General features: G+C 40.7%; 1 long non-coding RNA gene across 1 annotated transcript in view; it reads right to left on the reverse strand.

Moving 5' to 3' along the window:
• Window positions 1–14,297, reverse strand: part of LOC141729702 (uncharacterized) — a 53,050-nt gene extending 38,753 nt beyond the window's left edge. The window contains exons 1-2 of the long non-coding RNA XR_012581142.1: window positions 14,180–14,297; window positions 13,251–13,327 (exon numbers count right to left, since the gene is read on the reverse strand). This is a non-coding gene — a long non-coding RNA (uncharacterized LOC141729702). The remainder of the gene's footprint in view (window positions 1–13,250; window positions 13,328–14,179) is intronic.
• Between the last annotated feature and the right edge of the window lie 6,633 nt (window positions 14,298–20,930).

The raw sequence follows: 20,930 nt of genomic DNA on the forward strand, positions 1-20,930 counted from the left end.
AAGATTTCAGATCAGTGATGTTAGATATCTGTTTGTCTAAAGAGAGAGAGGGGCTATAACTGACACAGGTGGTTTCATATGGAGAAAAAGAGCCCAAACAAAACCCCATAAAACCCCCCAAAGATCCTCAAAAGAAAAGATTATTTAGAAATTTGGCTACTTAGAATTGTTTCTTTGGTTAAACCTGAGCTATCTCAACCTTTTTTTTGCCATTATATTTCAGCCACAAATACATCTGACACACACTTGAAATGTCCTTTACATTTTCCTTTTCTCTGCAGCATTGGTGTACTCAGAGTTCTCACAGCAGAACAAACACCACTGTTCCTCTCTTTTCATTTTCTGTAATAAGTCCAGTGCACCCACAGGTTGGTGAAGCCATTGGACATGTCTTCAGGGGAGCCTCTCCACAGGCACTCCTGAGAACAGGGTGTTCATGTCTCTTTAAATGAATCATCCATGTAACAGCTAAATTGGGAAAGCAGCCAAAGAGTTCCCAAGAGAACTGCTGGTAGAACCACATCATAGCCCTGTAATATAAAAATATGAACTCTATGGCATTACAGCTGCTTTATTGTAACACTTTCCAAGATGGCTTTGGGTAACAAAATGTAACAGCAAGCACAGAATCATCAGGGTTTGAGGACACAGATAAAACTACCCAAGTTCTCTTCCTCTCTTAATTGCCTGTCTGGAGGTGTTCTTGGCTCTGTGTCAGCCAAGAATGAGACACCAGGTGACTGTGGGCTGGCATTTTTGTTGGAGTTAAATACCTGTCTGTTCTTGTGCTGGTCAGGCTGTGACCCTTGGCAGTGTAAAACCATGAGGACACGAGGACCAGGCTGTTGGAAGCCCTAATCAGCCCCACCTCTGCTGGTCCTCAGACACAGGGGAAGACACCAGCCACCACCTGAGGAAACAGGTGAGGCCAAAAAACCCAACAAACCCAACCACGTACAAAGGAACAATTCTTTGTTTAAATCTGTGGTAACTCTATGGCATGAGTAAAGTCCCTTCCTGCATAGGGGATGGTTTTGTCAGGCTCAAAATCAATGTGAGCAAAGACAAAAGATCTCTCTAAGCATGAGACAGGATCTTAATAAAACAGAGCCCTGGAAAATAAACTTTGATTTTTGCCTTGAGGCAAGGTCTTGAATCAGTGGCAAAACTGAAAATCCCTAACTGAGATGGTTTGAATCACAGCCTGGGGACCAGCTCTTCTAGTTTTCAGGTCTGTCTGACAACAACAGTCTCACACACAACTACTGACGTTCATTCTTTCAAGAAAAGGTTGAGAAGGTCCCTCTAACTGTGAAAATATATGACTGTGACAGTCAGTGATAAAACAACTGCTTTGAGGTCTCACAGAAATAGTGATTTCTGCTGAGATTCAGCAGGAAAGTAACAACCGGTGCTCCAACTCTTGAATGTAAAAGTCAAAACTCCACCTGACATTCAGAAAAATAACAACTGTTTTATATATGTCTGCAACAGACAGATGCTATGAATCTTGTGTAGCCTCAGGGAATATCAAGTTACTTGATAACATGTGATTTGATAAGAATAAAACATGTGATTTGAGAAGAATAACCTGACAAAATTTTGCTAAAGAAACATTACCAGAAGCATCAAACTGTTCCCATTTCTTTCTCATGCTATGTCTCCATGGTACCCAAGGGGAAGGACTGAAAGTACAAGTTTGGCATCAGATAGAAAGATCCAGAGCCATTTTTTATAATATGCAGCCCATTGCAAGAATAATACTTAATTCTGCTGTCACTAAAGTAATCAGCATCAGTTTATCAACCAAATAATAAACCAAATTCTGTGCTGTGGGTTAGCTGCACTTGGAAACCTTTAATTCTATAGATATTCCCCAATGAAAAGCACAATATACGAGGAAAAAAATCCACATCTAATTTATTAAAACAAATTATTCTCAAACAGTGTGAAAAGAGGAAGCAGGCTGGGTAACATTATTGACTTTGTGGGCCATAAATAAACCCACTGGTGGTTTCAGCACACTCTTAGGAGGCAGAACTGCAAGGGATTTATCTCCTGAAGGGAATTATCTGCTCAGCACTGCAGCAGACAGAGATGCATTCCCCTAGAGCCATGGCCAACAAAAACAAACCCTCCTGAGAGGAGAGGAAGATTCTCCTTCCATACTATGAGCCATATGGTAACTGGGTTCAAACAAATAAACAAATAAAAACTGTTTCTCTCCCACTCTGGCTCCCCACACACCAAAAAGATTCCTGAAACAGTAGGACTAGGGTTCCTAAAAACACAAAATCTGGTTTTATTTTTGTAGCTTATGAAGAAAGCTACTCTAATTTCACTTGTAAAGTGCAGTCAGAACCACAATGAAACATTGCTGGGCTTTCCTTAAATCCTTGCTTTATTCCAATGGTTAGTTAAAAGTAATATTTGAAAGGCCATTGATGTCAAATGTTCCTCATCATCAGCTCCCAGTTCAGCTTCTAGGACGGAACATCTAAAGATGAAATTGCAGACAAGATCTAATAACAGATGTGAAGAACCACGAATTTCCTTCCTCCTCTCCAGGTTGTAAAGAAGATGTCTCCAAACTGAGACAGGATAATGTGCTCGCAGTAAGGACCTGTGAGACAGCTGGCTTTACAAGTGATGGGTAATAACAAGATATAACTTCATAATTTTAATGTGAATGTTGAGCTTCCCCCCATCCTTCAGAGATAATGATTTTAGTCAGACAGCTGGACATTTAAATATCCATTCTGTTAATCTGTAGGCATTGCATACTAACTGCAGCTCTACTAAGAACGTTGAGCAGCTCCCATGAATACATGACACAGACTGAAAGCTGACATATGGGCTAATTAACTTATTTAAGAAAGGAAGCAGAAACACACCCCTAAATAAATTATATTTGTGGTGGCTATTTAAACTTCACCCAGGAACAACATGCAAGCAGGATACTTCCAACAACTCTAATGCCTTTATGAATCATGGACTGCCTCTGTCTGACCTACACTGGTTTTGACTAAATTTACCAGCGCCTGGTACAGAATACATATGTCAAGAATCAGGAGATCCCCACTTTTTGGTTCTATTTTGTAACACAAAACTGGGTTTTTTATTTTCTTCTCAGGAATAACATAAAAAAAGGACAATGCTTTCTGGTTTTCTGATTGTGACTTAGCTAAAAGTTAAGGATGTTTTTTATCTGAAAATTATTCACAGTTCCATGTAGATAAAATGGAAAAATATAATAATACAATAGCTACTTTTTATCAGAAGAAAAATAAACTTAATGTGCACAGTCACACAAAACTATATTAGCCTCCAAGTTTTTGTGAAAAAAATCTCAGAAGTTCTGACACTTTTGGCAGGTACAGAAGTTATTGAAGTTCACTGACTGACAGTATGATAATTACCTCATATTTCTGCATCTCTGATTTTAACAATTTTCACTATGTAAATTCTAGTACATGAAATTGTTTCCTGAGAGTTTTATTAACCATCATGCACTCCTTAAAAAAAATCTTGACACAAGACACCACCCAGGACTGAGATCTCCCTTGCAAGTCGATGGCAAGGGCTGAAGCTGTGTGTGAGGACAATGAGGACACAAGAACAGGGTGAGCTGAACAATCACTTTCTGTAGTTTCTCAATCTGAGAAGTTGTTCTGGCAACTTCAGCCAGTATTTCATCTAAAACTGGATACTTTCCTTTCTTTTGAGAATTAATTTGTCTTGTGCAATGTTCCAGTTCTGGACTTGGCTCTGGGTAACATGGCAGATCTGCCAAATGCTGAGGAGAGAGCAAGTCCACAGCCCCTCAGCACCACTGCACTTACAGGCACTCTGCACATTGTAAACTTTTCATTCCAAGCATCAGTTGGTTTCCCAGAGGGCTTTTTCTGGGTGTTTTTAGCAATTGAAAGAAGTACCTTGTTCTGACTAGCAAATGTAAAATTTTCAATTTCTGTGGAAAGCCCTAAACCTCCATCAGGTTTAGGGCATACTAAGTTCCTTTCTGCAGTGTGAAGGACATCAGGCCATGGATCCCCTGTGACAGGGAGATACCTGTAGTCACTTTTTTTTATGCTCCCCCTCCTAGCAGATATTAATAAGGTCCATCTGCTGTCTTTATGGTTGCACTCTAATTTTCTCCCACTTTTCTGGAAATTGCAGGATGGCTTCATTCTTTCAAAGGGATACACTGAGTCAGCTGGATGTACCCCCATAACTTTTCTTTCCCCTCTACTGATCACCACACATTAACATGTGCTTACAATCATTTCAGACGTTTCTACAGAGAAAAGCCTGAAAGCTTGTTACTCAACACAATTCCTGTAGCAGCTTTCTTCTTCTCTGATACTCAATACTGGCTACAGGAGACAAAAACAAAATCTAAAAATGAAACACTTAAGTATATTCACAAAACTCTTTCACCATTGCTTTCCGTGACCTTGGACTGCAGCATTTAGCTTCTCATATAGAACAAATCTTTGAATGAGCAGTCTGGAAAAATAAATTAACTAAGCTCTTGATACCAGACACCTAAAGAGTTTCCACATGTTTATGAGAAGGGAACTCAAAGTACTGAAAACATTGCTCACGTCATGTTTTTTGCAAGCTTTCCATTTTTATTTGGTAAAAATATCTCCCCAGACTTTCCCATAACTACAATGTTCATAGCTATGTCACCTCCAGCTGTGATCTCATCAGATGTCTCAGGCAGAGCAAGGTCAGGCCTGGCTGGTTCCTGCACATGGAGCTTCCAGGAAAGGCCATGCAGGATGAAATACAGTAATTATACATAAATAAAATGTATAAATAAATAAAGCTGGATACCAAAACACTGGATAAAGGCAACTGAGTTCAACCTTGGGTTTTGCTACCCACAGAAAAGAGGAAAGAGGTGGACTGATGATGAAAGCAAGTGAATTAATGGCTGTTCAACAATTTTTTGCAAGCCTTAAATGCAAGTCAACTGTGCTAAGGTGGTCTGGGTTAGGAAAAAGACCGCGGTGCTTTATGTACACAGCAATAGGAGAAGTGGATGGGATTGCAAAGAGTACCTGTAAAAAGGATAATGAAATTTATGAAGCACTTTGACACAAGCTTTCAGGGACTCTGTAGACCTCCACAGGGGAGTCAATGTTAGAGGCACAGTGGTTGCTACTCAGTGTTTCTGTAAGCCAGGAATAACATCACACTGTCATTCACCTACAATACCTCAATTGCTATGGAAACTGCAGAATTTCTGGAGGACTCAGACAGGACATGACAAGCCAACTCCAGGTGCTGCATCTGAGGTAGAGTGAACTTACTTTGCTTGGCTAGCCTCCTAATGCATTTGTTGAAATGATAAATAATAAAAAACTCATGCTTTCCTTTGAAAGGGGAAAATCAGTCTCTAGCAATAAAATGGCTACAAAATGACCTTGAGTTTGGATTGTTGCCAAAAAAGGTGGTTTCAGGTGAAAATGCCCTCTTCTCATTTTACTTTAAGAGGAATTTGGTGAGTTCTGTTTATTTTGAAGAGCCCCTGGTGACCTGAAACCTCACTTGCACTCTCTTTGTTTACCAGTGAGACTGTTGAGGTTCTGTTCATTGAGTGTAAAACCAGGCTGGTTCCCATTTCTTAGCCATGATAAGCAGCTTTTCTGTAGTATGTTTGTACTCTCACAGTCCTACTTCATTAGCTTGGATGTTTCCTCACTAACCTGGCAAAATGCTCTTTGCTTTGTCAGCTCAAACAATTTCCATAGATAATGTCTCATTTGCAGTTCTTATCTGATGCCATTATGCCCAAATCTACTCCTCCTCCTTTTTCCCTATGAACAGCCATTTAATGTTATATTTCCTGCTTCAGTTTCCAGTACTCAGAACAAATTCACTACTCAAGTTCACAGGAATTTATCTATACATCTCATGATGAGCCAGATATAAGTAAATCACATGTACATCATGCCTGCCCCTCTGTGTCCCACCAGATCACAGGGACAAGGGACCCATGAAGTTGAGAACCTCACTCATGCAAGTAGTTTAATATGCTTTTTTTTAGTGACTGAAGCTAAAATTTGAGATCCCCACCACTCTGAAATATTCAAGCAGACTGAAAATCCACATGTGCTGCACAACCTGCAGCTCCCACTGATTGCAGCTGATTTTGAGAGTGCTTTTGTATCACTTGAAAACACTCTAACAAGCAAGTTCTTCTGTCTAAATGTAACTATTGAAGCCCTGGATAGAGTGTGCTGAAGGCTGTGACATGTTTCCAGGCACCACATCTCTCTAGGATTTAAAGTGCTGTTGAAGAAGTCAGATTTTGGTAAGTCTGGTTCGTTCAGAGGAATCCGATTTTCTCACCTCCATTAGAGAGGACAATGACTAACAGCAAGAAAACCTCAGGCAACTCAATTATTTACCTGCCTCTGCTGAATTCAGGAACTAAGCCTTAGGCATTCAACTTTGAAAACCATTAGCTAAAAATCTTCAAACACTGGGAACCTTGTGACACAGTACCCATGCCAAGCATAGCAGACAAGGACAGGCACAAAAGTTTTGTAGAAATAAGCACAAGGGAAAGAGACAAAGAGAAATTGAAGAGAAACATTTGCTTTGTTGTGGGAGGGCATGAACTACAGAAGTTTCCAGACTCTCTTCTTGAGGGGCTGGTTGCTACCCTGATTGAGAGGACTAAGGATGGTAACCTTGCTAGCAATGTTAGTTTTACATACTGCAACATGCAAGACAACTTGGAGAAATGAATGAAATAAAACACATTAAGGTTAAAATAAAACTCCAGAATTAGTGAGCCACCAGTCAGAGTTGGATGTGGCCGACAGCTAAGCTTAGCAATGCACGAGAACAGTGGCATCTAGATAACACTCTCTAAGTTTTAGCTTTAAGGCTACTAGAAATTGTGACAGGTGAGCAGTGGGGAGGGCTAAAAAAAAGTAAATCTCAGCCATTTGCATTATGTAGCAAACAGCCCCTGCCCAAACATGCAAATTTTTCAGTAGCCTCAAATTAACTGCCAGCTATTGCTCAGGACATCACAGAGAATGAATGCTAACTCCAAGAACATCTACTGGCAAGTGTGCCTTATTAAATTTTATATATATATATATATATATATATATATGCAAGCACTTAAATAGGCTAACCCCTGTCCTGTTTGCACTATATCTTCCAAAAGCTGCAAGACATAAATCAACCCCCTTATCTTTATAATAAATGCCTCTTGTACACTGTGCAATATGCCTAGAAATAGACTGATTATTTTACCATGAGCATGAAAGGTGACATAGCCAGGAGGACACTTGTTTTTCCCTTGGGACTCATGAAACTGAGATCACTGTGTTCTGAACATGGAGGGGTAAAAAAGTGTCCTCCTGGCTACGTCACCTTTCATACCCACAGTAAAATAATCAGTCTCTTCCTGGGTGAAAAACAGTCTTTTCATAAAGGAGAAAATCATGTGTGACCTCAAATAGATCACAAGTAGCACACATTGGATATATCAAGGGAAGGCATAATGACAGGGGAAGAGAAAACTAGTGTTTGAGAAGAAGTTGAACCTGACTATGGAGAGGTTTTGTACCACAGATTAAAAGCCTCCAGGTCAATGCAGTGGATGTGAGGGCAACTAGAGAGTGCATGGCACTTTGGCTGTGCTCCTGAGGCTCTGGACAGAAGGGAAGGTCAGCATAAATCAGGATAAAATCAACACCATGGTGGCACTGTTGTGAAGGCAATTAAGTAATAATTCAGTAAATTTGTGTTTGAAGGCTAAAATGGCCAGCCTAGAACAGCCTTTTTTCCTATCCTAAACAGGTAAAATTTGAGGACCCCTAGCAACTGGGTGCTATCTGTATTTTCTCACAACTTCCCCAGGGGTTTTGAGGGCTTCCTGCTATTTTAGAGCCATTGCAGCCTCAAGCCCCTCTATGACCACAAAGATCACACCAAGCACAGCAGAAACCAAGGGGCTGCTGCAGAAGGCAACTGGCAGATGACACAGCAAACATTCCAAGCTAACCATTCCAAACATTCCATCTAACCAGCTCCTGATCCCAATGCTTGCTGCACCCACGTGTGCCTAAGCAGCATCAGCACTTCCCTACAAAAACCAATCCAAGAGAGCCAAATCAGGGACTTCAGCCAAACCCTCAGGAAGGTATCCATATGTGAAAACAATGCTACGCAGAATCTACACAGAATTTTGCAGTATAGAATCTGAACCCCTCAGATACATGTGCAGTGATGAGACTGGGAGCTGGGGGAACCAGCAGGGTTTGTAGCTGCCCTCAGAAGAAGCATCAACTCCTTTGAGCTGCCTTGGCAAAAGCCAGCAGGAGGTTCAAGAGAGGCATGGGACAAAGATAGCAATGAAGAGTCAAACCAAAATATGTGCCAGTTACCTCTTTTAGATGCAAGAAAGAATCTCAATTCATTCACTTCTAATAAGAAACCCAAAACACTGAGAGACAGATGTAGACATTACCTTTGCTGGGTCTCCAGGATTCCTTTCCCTCTTGCAGTGAGAAATCTTGAGACAGCATCACTTGCATCACTTCTGCTTTTAAAGCATCTTTCCCTTTCCTGCCTTTGAGCTTCTTACTCCCAGTAAGAGAAAAGCTCAAAATAGAAACAAAGATCCCTTTCAGAAGACAGCTACTACAATTTCAGAAATGAGTTCCTGCCTCAAAATGTATCCTCATACTATAGCTAAATCACTGGAAAAAAAAAAAAACAAACCAGAGGAAAAGCAGTAGCCTCTTCCACATTCCTATTCCCGACTACCATTCTAGCACAACTCTTGCCTTACCCTTTATATAAATCAGCTGCTCGTTAGCAGCATCAGCTGTAAAGATTCACAGGTGTCCTGTCTCATCTTCCCTCTGCATCTGTCAACACTCTCCATTAAAGATCTTTGGCAGCAAGTTTAGTGTATTTCCTATTATTGTTTCCAAATGCTGTTTAAGGAAACATTATTAGAAGGTTCTTCTAAAACCCTACACTATTCCTTCTTTAGGGAAAGAGATCTGTTAGCAGCAAAATTTTCAGAAGAGATTCCTGCTCTGTCTGGTCAGTGAAGGTCAGAGACTTTTGGAAATCTGATGGAAAGGGATGTAGCTGGAGTTCAGCTGTGAATTCCAGCCTGTAGGCAGTTGTCTCCTTTACAAGAATGTATCTAGTAATAAGAGTCTTTGATAAGTGTATAATTGCAATGCTGTTGTAATTAAAAAATCGATCATTTCCCATGGTTTAAGCATTGACCTGTGGCATTATTTTTGGCTGAGATTTTAATACTGACAAAGACAACACTGTCATTTGCATAACAAAAAGTGACTCTGCATCTATTGAATACTGCTTTTTTAGTCCTAAAATGGATAAAAAGTCTAGGCTTATGGAAAAATGTGTTTAGGGAAATAAATTGCTCTTTCAAAAGTAGACATTTGATGTTGCTGATGGCTCTGAAGCTCATGCAGAAGCACAAGCTATGTAAGAGCAGAACTTTATCCTCTGTTAAAGTGACATTTTCCAAATGGCACTGCTCACAAAAAGTAATTCATGACTTCCCTGAGGGTTTGGGGGTTGCTTTTTTTACCATCTGTTGGTGAAGAGGTAGCCAAAAGGACTGTGCAGCCGTGGGTTCTGACTCTGAAATGAGTATCTCAAATACCATTGAGGAAATGTGATAAACTGAGTCACAGAGTGTAAATCAACAGCTGAGGAAGAACCTGAATCCACCTTCTGCTGACTCCACATCACATCTTTTAAACAGGTGGGAAGAAACAAGTTCCAAGTGCAAGAAATGCTAATTCACATCCCAAAGAAATGCTAATTCTCATCCCGACTGTCAGGCTGAGAAGCAGGCAGGGCTCTGGGTGGGGAAGCATTGAGCTGAATGATGGGGACGTGTCATTAATCTATAAATAGCACCTCTGCTAAGAGAAGGACTCTGGAAATGAGTCAGTAGAGGTTGATGCTTCCTATAGATGCTTCCTTTTGATGGAGTTTTCCTTTTTCCTCCTCTGCCAAAGGAATCTACACATTGCAATTATGGGTTAGATTGGGCAGCTGGGACTGATTTTATGGGTTTCATCTTTCTTCTTTTCCAATACTGCAGAAGACTTTGCTTAGAGGAAAAGGAGTAATTGCATTAGCATTGAAAAAAATCACTCTTAGAAAGTAGTGTTCTTTAGGTCCAACCAATTTAATAAAATTTATTTAACTTAAACCATAAGAGCAGAGTACAGAACTGCAGGTTTTAATCTCATATTTTTTATCTGTATTTCTCTGGTTTTTGCATGTACATATATATGGGTGTATTTTTTTTGGTATGTATTTACAGAATGTTCACTTTTAAGTGTGTGTTTATCCAGTGACACATTTGATTTTGATGCTCTGGCAAAACTGCCTAAAATCTCCATCCTTGTCTGAAATATTGCAAAGAAGTAACATGAAAAAGGATTTCTATATACTGTGGGTTAAGAAAATATGTAGTGAAAGAAAAATATGTCTCCTGAAGGTAATGTTTTTTGCTGAGGATTGCATAAATTTTTTCTTTTTGTGCCCTGCCTTCAGCATTCCATTTCGCTCAAAGTACAGATAGACAGAGTGGAAACCCTTCCAGTCTTGAAGGATGTCAGTTCTTTTATCTGGATTTTTTTAAGAAAACATATAGAACTTCTTCTCCAGGCTTGCTTTTAGCAGTCTGGGCCCTTTCTGAGCTTTAAAATTTATCTTTCTTGTCCTTAATAAATTATAAAGAATTGTTTCACTTTTCATAAAATTATGTCTTGAAAATAATTTTTTCTATTAAAATTTTTATGTACTGAGAGCTTTCAAAGCAGATTTCCACTGGAAAATTGGATGTATTTTGACTAACCTGAAAAAGGATACTGTCACTTGCTGTGATAAGGAATAGTCAAGGAGTCTATTCATACTATCTACTATCCGCTTGTAAATGAGGAACCTAAATGAAGATTTTAGCAGTAATAGGCTTCCATGGAGCTAATGGAGCAAGATGGGATATTGCAGAGAACTATTTATGAGAACTGGATGTAGATGATAAAGAGGTAACTTCAGAGTTCATGAATGCTTTGGTGCTACAGAAGTGGAGATTTGTGAGCAATATTCTGTCTTTACTGCTCTTCCCTGGGGGTGAAAATAGACTGTGATCTCCTCAGAGAAGATGACATCCCTGGGGGCTTACACAAGTATTATGAAGTAAGGATACTTTTGAGATTTAATTCTGAATTTCTTCAGTGTTTTTAGTTGACTGTCAGGTCTCAGTGGGGCAGGTGACACCAGACATGCCTAGGCAGAAATTCCATGCATGACAATGATGGGATGTGCTGCAGACTGAGATCTGCTTGGCATCTGGCAGCACAGAATGTGTTCCCCAGCCTCAGAGCCTAACACACTGTCTGAATTTCAAGGAATTCACCTGTTGTCACCTCTGTGGTACCACACATGCCATGGTTGTTGGGTCATGGCAACATGGAAGTCTGTATGAACAAATGTGCCCAGAGAAAGCCATGATGCCTAAAGTGATTTCATCCCTCAAGAAACTTAATTTGGCAGCTATTATGGGGAAAAACAATGCATAACTGTAGAGTAATCTCTCTAACATAGAGTTTAAGAAGTCTCTGCTGCTGCATAGTTGAGTAATGGAAAGTAGAAACTCTTTCACTATAAAATATAAATGAAGTTTTCCACCCTCAAACACATCTCTCTGGAGTGTCAAACGGATGAATTGTCTCACTGCTCAGCCTTGGTGCAGCACTGTGGCCCCTGGATCTGAGCCAGGCCACAATATACACTGAAACTCTCCTCAGAAAGGCCCAGCTGAGTTATTTCCCTTCTGGCATCACCAATCTCAGAATAGCCCTGCTGGCTGGTTTCCAGCTCACAGAGTGCCTGTAAACTCCTCTGAAAGTGATGATAGATGCTGGTGCTTATTCTGTAAGATGGAGACAAAATTAAAGTTGCCAGAGGTTTATTAGAGATACTATTTTATGTGATACACCATGACCTACCTTGCAAACCTTTGGCAATAAAGGCTTCCTAATATCCCAGAGCACCTCCTGGGATTTTTTCAGGAGGCACCAGGACTGTGTTTCAGTGGACAGCTCCTGATTGTCTCTAGAGATGTTGGGCAGAACCACACACATTAGCAGCACTCACCATTTACCTAACTTGATCAGGTCCTGCAGCCCTGTTTATGACTTTTCCCCCACTCATTGCCGTGGCCACAAGGATACACAGAATTCTGCAGAAGGCAATGTCTGTGCTCTGCCTCTCAGGACAGATGTCACAGGTGCCATCAGTTGAACTCAAGGGGCTGCACTGCTTCTGCCTGTTAACCCTGAGGTGCTATTTTATTTTATTTTTTTACGCAGACTCCCCCCAACCAAAGGCTGGAGTACCCCACCTCATTAGAAAGAGCATTGCACAGGGCCCAGGGGAATGTGATGGTTGCAGGGGGTGAGGAGCAGCAGCTTTGATTGCACACCCAGGGTTAGGTTTGATTGCACACCCAGGTTAGGTTTGATCACACACCCAGGTTAAGTTTTAGAGCCTTGCTGGACGGGCAGGGTGAGTGAATCACTGCTGGCACACTCCCTTCACCCAGGGGAACTATGAACAGCTGAGAGAGTGTTAATTTGTCCCTGTTAATGCAGGAGACAGAAGGTTTTGGTGTTTCCGATACCTTGTGCAAGGGCTACAAGTAACTTCTTGTCACTGTGACAGCAAAGACAACCCAAACAGAGAGGGTCCAGGGAGCCTGCTGTCACTTGGAGAGTGCATCTTTATACTCCTGTGCCTTGTTTCATAATAAATTTTACTTGTGTTCCGCAGAATTAATTTTACTTGGCTAAAATACAGCCCAGGAGAATGAGCAGTGGTCTGGCAGACTGGAGCGTTGGGGGTTTTTTTTCAATCTGCCACTGCTTTGCACTGCAGCTTTGAGCAATCTGGCCTAGAGCTGCCACAGGTTCAGGAGAACCATACCCTGACTTGTGTACATGTATACAGACACACAGATATCAGCACATGCTTCATTACCCCATCACTAAGTGAAATGTTATCTCTTAGGTGCTGTCCTGATGTGAGGCATGGACAAAATGTGGCGTGGGAGTGAGCAGCATGAGTCAGTCAAAGCAGAGCATGAGCAGAGCTCAGGAAAGGAACAAAAACTTTGGATAAAAACATATGTAAATATAGATTGGCATACATACCTTAAAAATAGATGCTCTTATTCTTAAATCAGACAACAAATTGTGTGGGCAAGAATTACTCAATCAATATTTTTTCCCTGTAGGAGACAAATGAGGCACAGACAGTAAGTGAATTTCTTGGGATCACAGATGTTCAAAGTACAGCTCTGGAGCTCACCATGGACTGTACTGGCACTGTGTGACTGTGAATTTAACTTTTTGTTTCGTGATTAAAATGCCTCTTATAATGTCCAACATCTCCTATAAAGACAAATGTCATCCCAAAATGTCAATATTCTAAGAAATAAAAATCTCTGAATAGGTTGCTATAAAGAACATTTTTTATGAGGCTCACTTTCCTAATTAGAAGTAACCAGGGCAGTCTTAAAGTGTTTTAGGGAACATTGAATAAAGCACAGCCTTAAGCCAACAGTGAATGTCTCTTATTATTAGTCACAGCTTGTGTCAACGTCTCTCCATTGTGTTTTGGCATCCATGGATTTGCTCCTGACTGTGGACCTGTCCTTGTGAGTGAAAAAGATGTAGAGAATATTTTTCTTTTAGCTGAAGAAAGTTGCCTGGCACAAAGCTATCATAACAACAAAGCAGAGGGACTGTCTGGAAGAGGCAAGTGCACTGCCTTCCATAGAAGGGGAAGAGTTTAATGAGAAATCTGTGATGTTTTTAGAAGTACTTCTGAGCCCAGCACAGATTTATTGATAGTAGCTGAAATGCAAATCATAAATGTTGTCACAAACACTCCCAAAACCAGAAAAACAAGTGTTTAAAAAGCCAAACAAAATGATACCAAACAAAAAAGCCACACAATCCTTTTTGGTCCACATCTAGTTCTCTGAAGAAACTTTCCCAGAACTATTTCCATACAAATCTGCTCCCCTGTATTGTTAGTGTGTCTTCCAAGAGCACTAGAGGAGCACAGTGACTCTCACCTCTGTGGGCTGTCATTGTTCCGTGTGTGGGTGACACTGCCACTTGATGATGCATGGCACTGATGCATGATGGCCTGGTGACAGGGCTGGGCTGGCTTCCTCCCTCTGCCACTGGGATTCTGCTGGGTGAGGAGAAGAAAAACACATGTGGATTATTTTTAGCATAGCAGTGCCATAACCATCCTCAAGCGCAAGAGGAAGGATGGTGGTGCCATTATCCATGAGCTGGATGGGGCTCTGGTTTCATGGAAGGTGTCCCTGCCCACTGCAGGGGGCTGGAATGAGATGATCTTTAGGGTCCCTTCCAACCCAGGCATTTGATGATTCTGTGATCCACGTGTGAGGCACTGAAGAAGCTTTGAAGGCATGAGGAGGACAATATAGGAGGGGTATACAGAAACCAGCTGATGGCTGACACCACTGAGCAGATCCAGATCAGCTGTGTACGATTCTGCATCTCACTTGCTGTTTCAAAATGGAGATGGGTGCCAAGTCTCAAAAATGTTCTGTTTCTTTGGTACAAGACAGTAAAAATGTGGGTGTAGTTTTATTTTTTTCTTTAATGGATCTCTGAATAGTAGCTTAGTGCTGCTTTTATAAATCCAAAGGAGATAAGCAGTATACTGAATAATAAACATACTAATAATTTCTTTATCTTTTGGATGGAAAAAAACAGGCCAAATTTTGGCCTCTATGCCATTGCAGGCACTGGGCATGCAGCTCTCATTTTGGGTTTTGCCTTACAGTGCTGCATGTGAGCCCTCAGAGGTCACTCCGGAACATTTTTTTGCCAGTGATTTATTGGTAATGCCACTGTGGCTGTATGCATTCCTCTGTGCCAGCTCTACCATAAATATGGAGGGAGACACGAGTCCCATGTGAGGTACTTTTACCCCTTAAGTCCCTCAGGCTAATCTAATTTTGGTTTCCAAACTCCCTTTGCATTCCTTTTCTGTTTCTGCACTTCTGTTCAAAGGTTACAGCATCTGTTTTCTCTGTGACTCCTGCTTGAAATGCCTTTATGAACATTTTCTCAATGCAAACTAAATTTATTAAAAAGAGAAAGAAAAAGAAATTGATAAAAAGAGTTGATAAAAATAAATAAAATTATTCAACATTTTACATTAATTTATTTACTTTCTTTATGAGTTAAACTCTTCAGCTATGTGATAAAAATAAAAAGAAGTATGACTAGTTCGCTTTTCATGAAAATCAATATTCAAGTCTATTCAAATTCTCTGTTATCATGAGTTTTCTGTCTAGAGAGAGCTGTGAGCATCCTACTTATTCTCAGCAGAGTTTTCTACAGGTAAACATAGGATAGAAGCTGAATCCATCATTTTGCTGACAGCTGGCTCCTTGAGGTTGTTATCTTAAGTGTGATTAACCACTCTTCTTCAAATGCTCATTATCTGTTTCAGAAATTGCCTTGCACAGTTTGTAACATCTCAGCAGAGCAAAAGTTACTCTGACATCATCTTGATTGAATTTTACTTTACAGTGGTTTTCCATTTGAGTTGATTTATCATGCATTAAAAAAATTAATTATGGGCAGATCTCTGGACTCTGCTTAACATTTGCCCAGTTTGAGTCTTGCAGTAAGTTTGGAAATGCTGAGCTGACAATCTCCAGCTTTCTCCACCTGACACCTGGAATTAACCTGAGGTTTGAACTATCTCTGCCATCATGAAATAGCAATTAAAATGCAATTACTCTTTGGCATTGTCACAGAACATCACCTATTCTCAGAACTCCTAAAATGCAAGAAATGAAGGGAAATGACTGTTGTGTGTGAGTGGATGGTGATCTAAGCTGCATGGGTAGTGTGTAAATGAATGTGCTCTTCTCAGGTGTGAAGGCAGTGGGCTGCTAAAATGGAGGAGCTTCACTTAATGATGTTGCCTTGTCCTGCCCTGCTGCAAGGTAATAATGCAATTAGGAAAGGCTGGCTGAATAATAAGCACACTGTTGTTGTGGGCTATAGGAAGGTGTTTCTTACCATCTTTCAGAAAATGAAGACAGCTTTTCTGAGCTGTACAGAACCATGTCCTTGCCAAGCCCTGTGTCTTAACTGTCTTTTAATTTTCTTTTATTTTCCTTAAGAAAACCAGAGTTCCTTGTTGCTGGGTCTTAAATGACAGAAAATGCATTTGGCCATGTCTGCTCCTTGCTCCATATCATCCTTCCCCTGACAAACCTGCTGTGATTTAACCTCCCAGAGAGCCTGGGACAAGCAGGAATTCCTACAATTGGAATGGAAACTTTATCTGTGCAGGGCTGAACCCCCATCTGTCAGGACTGTCCTGCAGATCCAGAGCAATCCAATTGCTCTTCTAAATGGCTTTGAACTGGGGAGGGTTTAACAGTGTGAAGAAAGCACTCCAGCATATTTCTCCCTATTTTACTGAAGGATGAGAGGTCCAGGCCTCAGTGTGGATCTTTTCACACAATTCCATTACTCTTATCAAAGCAAGAGCTGGAAGCTATTTTTTATGGAGAAAGCTGTACATCTTGCACAGTAGTTTGGTTTTCAAACCACTCTGGGAGATTTCAGACATGGATCTTCCATTTGCTTTAACACACTCTGATTGAAATGGAAGATATGTGCCTGAATCCCACAGGCTGCTCTGGAAGTCCCAACTACAGAGTGTGATTTAAAACCCACTGAGATCAGATCTCTCAACTGATGTCAATGGGTCACAAAGTAAAAGAGGTTTCTGAATTTGATGTGCCTGTAAATGCAGGAATCTCAGGCAGTTCACAGTGACCCATTCCTCATTTCAGGCAGACTTTAGTCAGTAGTGGCCAGAGCTAGAGAGCAGTGGCATTTCCCAGGCTGCTGGGTGATGAATGATTCAACAGTCACAAATACAGTGAAGTCTTCAGTGCAATCACTGATAGAAATAGGCCAGGGAGGGGGGAGGTTGCCTAAGAGGCATTCCCTGGGATTACAAGGATTGAAGAGAATGCCCAGAAACACAGGAAAGATTTTGAGACTGTACCTTAAATAAATGGAAAAGTCAGAAATACATTTTAAACCCTTTTTGTACACAACTTAGTTTCTCAGCTGCTTTTCTACACCTGGAAGACCCAAGATTAGCTTCAGCTAGTAAGACACGAGCTGGGGACCCTGATGTTCTCAGTCATATAGAAAAGCTTTTCAGGGACCTGCTTGCTTTCACTTCCAACTCAACGTTTATCTGCCAGTGAGGAAAGATTCCTCCACAGAGAGCAGGAGGGACTGTTTTCATTTGGAAATGTAAGAAGGGGAAAGAAATAGGACCATGGGAAATGTGGATTGTTTGTTTTTCTTTGTATGGGGGATGTGGTCTCTCCCAAGTCACTAAAATTTTCCCTGCTGTTTGCAAGGACAGTGCTGTCTGTTCCTTCTGCAGGCAGGAAGATGTAGCTTTGTTGTCCATGAGCACCCAAAATGAAGATATTGCACTCTCTGCAGGCTGATGGGGAGCATTGGGTATTTTTTGACCATGGAGAATATAAGATTTGATTTTGTGGGTCTGTGGAGCACTGCAGGGAAACAGCAAAAGTGCTTCTCATGTTCCAGGGAAAGGGCTGGGGGCTCAGTCTCTGTGGCTCTGTGTTCACAGCTGAGGGAGCTGTGTAACTGTGAATCCGCCAATTGATATATTGGAGAGTTTAATTTATCATTTAATAGACTAAGGCACCACAGCACTGTGACTGTCCCTAGCTCCAGAGGGTGGCTGAACCCCAGAGAGTTTAGTTTAGATTGTGCTGAATTTATTGCCAGCCCTTTGAGAAAACCAACAGCAGGAGAGTTAACAGCTGTGCTTTGCAAGAAGCAGGCAACTTTTCCTTTTTAACAAAAGTTAACTTTAAAAGTTATATTTTGGATTTTAATTTGTCTTTTTTTTCCCCAAGAGTTTTCACAGCTCCACCATTCTGACAAATCAGTCACACTCCTCTAGTGGAAATAACTAGATGGAAACTGTTTCTAGTGGAAACAACTGAGAGTGGGCATCACTGTCAGTAGGTATCTGCAGGCTAAGGTCATGGTCTTGTGAATTTAAACTATGCAAATATGATAGAAATGAGTTTGATCATCAGGAAAATCCAGCAATCGCTTGACAGGTCTGAGTGTGTGGTGCAGAACAGAGAACCCTCATTTCTATGAAAAGATGACAATATTTTGAACAGTTCCTCTATTTCATCCAGACTTTCCAGAGGGACTTGGAGCAAAAAAAAAAAAAAAAGTACCTATTTGGGGATTTGGTGTTATGTTCTTTAGCCCGTTTTACTGAAAGGAATATGAGTCATTTGAAAATCATAAAGTAAATTAATGAGTGTGACTGAAACTGGAGACAGCTCTCTCTAGAACAAGTGCAAAGTTTCTTCAGGCAAGGAGTTGATTTCTCAGCAATGGTGTTACTCCACTGGTGGTGCACACACTTAGGTAGTCATGGACTACAAAGTCTTCCACAAAGTTAGAAAACAATGGATGCTCAGCTTAGGAGAAATGTGCAACTTGCCGATATTTACTTTTTTCTATTTGTAATTCTAACTATCCACAGGCAGATGCTTTTGGATTTGTGTGTCTATTTAAATACATGTACACTTCTATCTATACCTACACGTACCTCCCACCCACTCTTGTTATGGAATATGAATCCAACTTGTGACTGAAGGAAAGCCCTCATATCTTGTGTGAAGCAGTGGTGAGCTGTCAGAGAATGGTATCATGGGTTGTTGTGACAGGTTAGTCAGAGAACTGACATGTTAGAGAGAAATGCTCTCTCCATCTGAACATGCTGGAAAGCTGACAGGAGCATAGTTACATGTGGAGTTTGGAAAGAAGTATCCAGGCATAGGAAATCCCATTATAGACTTCTGGCTATATCAGAATATTTCTCCATATACCCAGAGGATTTTTATATATGTCTTGTGTATGCTCTAGATTAGATGCCACATGATAAAAACTTGTTTTATACTGTTGACTTTAACAGAGATATCCAAATTTATGTCAGCTGATTATGTGTTATACTAAACATATAAAATTAAGATCAATGTGTATCTTGTTTATAAGATATCTAGGTGGTTATTTTGTAATTCAAGATTGTTCTCTGGGTAGCTTTGGTGTTTGGGAATTTCTCTACAGCCCTGTATACACATGGCTAAAATCAGCTTTTTTTCCTTAGCTTCACTAGAGCAGATGCAAATTTGGTGCATCAGAAGATAGTGCTGTTGCTTTCATTAACATTTCTTCCACAGAAAAAAAACTCTAACCCAAAACCTTAAATAACCATCACATATATATTTTTTTTCATTTCTGTGGCTGTTTGTTCTAAACTAACACAGAGAGAAAAGCAATAAGATGGATATTGATGGTAGGGGAAAGAAAGTACCCACTCATCAATGCTCCCTCATATTACTCCTTCTAGATTTAATTTCAAACAATCCAATGTTTACCCCATCTCAAATATCTCATTTCATCTGAAGTTTGTATGGTATTACAAGAAGGAAGGGCCAGAGTGTAACATTTCTAGATAAAGTCTTGTAGCCTTTCCTTCTCATCCTTGTTTTTGTTTTTGTTAATTCCCTTCCTGTTTTCAGAGAAGCAGAGCCATTTCCCAAACAGTATTGCTGAGAACAACAACTTGGGGACTGAGTCCTGTGCCAAGTCCCTGGTAGGATGGGGAGTTTTGAGCCATCCCATTGCTAATCAAACAATCTGGTGACATCCTGCCAACCCCATCCTTGTCATCTGCTGCTCCCTCTGCACACACATTGATCAGCTCAGCAGCATATTCTCCTGCTGTGCACAAAATTTCTTTTCCTTTGCTAACAGCCAAAGGAAGGAGGGATAGACAGATTTAGGACTCTTGGCTCATCTTATCTGGCTCATGACAGATATATTCTCAAATTGGTCTTGTAAGTCACTTTTTCCTAACTAGAAATGACTTTTTACAATGGATTTATATCTTTCCAGCCTGCTGCTCTGTTTTTCTATCCCAGGTTCATTTTCCCAGGCTCTTTCTTAGGGTTTGATTCTGAAAAGGGAAGCAATTTTCCTTTAGGAAAGTAGTAAAGGAGACAAGCACATCCCACTCTTTTCAGACCACTGAAACTGTCTGTGTTTTAAACAGGTCAAGTCACAGTAGAGAAGGATCTGTCCCAAAATGCAAACACTACTAGAGAAAGTATGTGATAAAATTCCTTATCTTTTCCTGAACATAAAGAGTGGTATCTCCTCCTTGGGTACAGTGGCTCCCAGAGGTTTTGTTGCCTCTCCACCCGTTACTCAACAGTCATTGCTCCCTCCTTGCCTCCCCTTCTGCCTCAAAAACACAATGCAGGAGGAAGATTATGAAAACAGAAATCCCCTTGGACAACTCAGATCAAGGATGAAAAACTACTGCTCATAAAGCATAGCTGGAACCATTCCCACGAGCAGGGAAAGGTTAGTGAGTGTGAATGACTGCGGAGAGCTTGTCCACAGGGATTGACAATTTTGAGTGACACAGGATTTTCCAAGTGAATGCAGCAAAAAGATAAGTGCCTTGCAAACAAGCAGCTCATTTCTCTTGTAGGCTGAGGCCACTCTGCCAAGTTTTGAAATCACAAACAGGGCTAAAAAATTCATTTGATTACATGACTATTAGAAGCAGGTCACATGGGTACTCGGCCTCAGAGTGCTGGACATCAGGCATCTAAATATTCAAACAGTTGTAGATAACAGAATCAAATAAAGTTTCTGCAGCAGTGACTTTACAAT

This window comes from Zonotrichia albicollis, chromosome 7 (genome assembly GCF_047830755.1).
Source record: "Zonotrichia albicollis isolate bZonAlb1 chromosome 7, bZonAlb1.hap1, whole genome shotgun sequence".
In the NCBI taxonomy this organism is placed as follows: domain Eukaryota; kingdom Metazoa; phylum Chordata; class Aves; order Passeriformes; family Passerellidae; genus Zonotrichia; species Zonotrichia albicollis.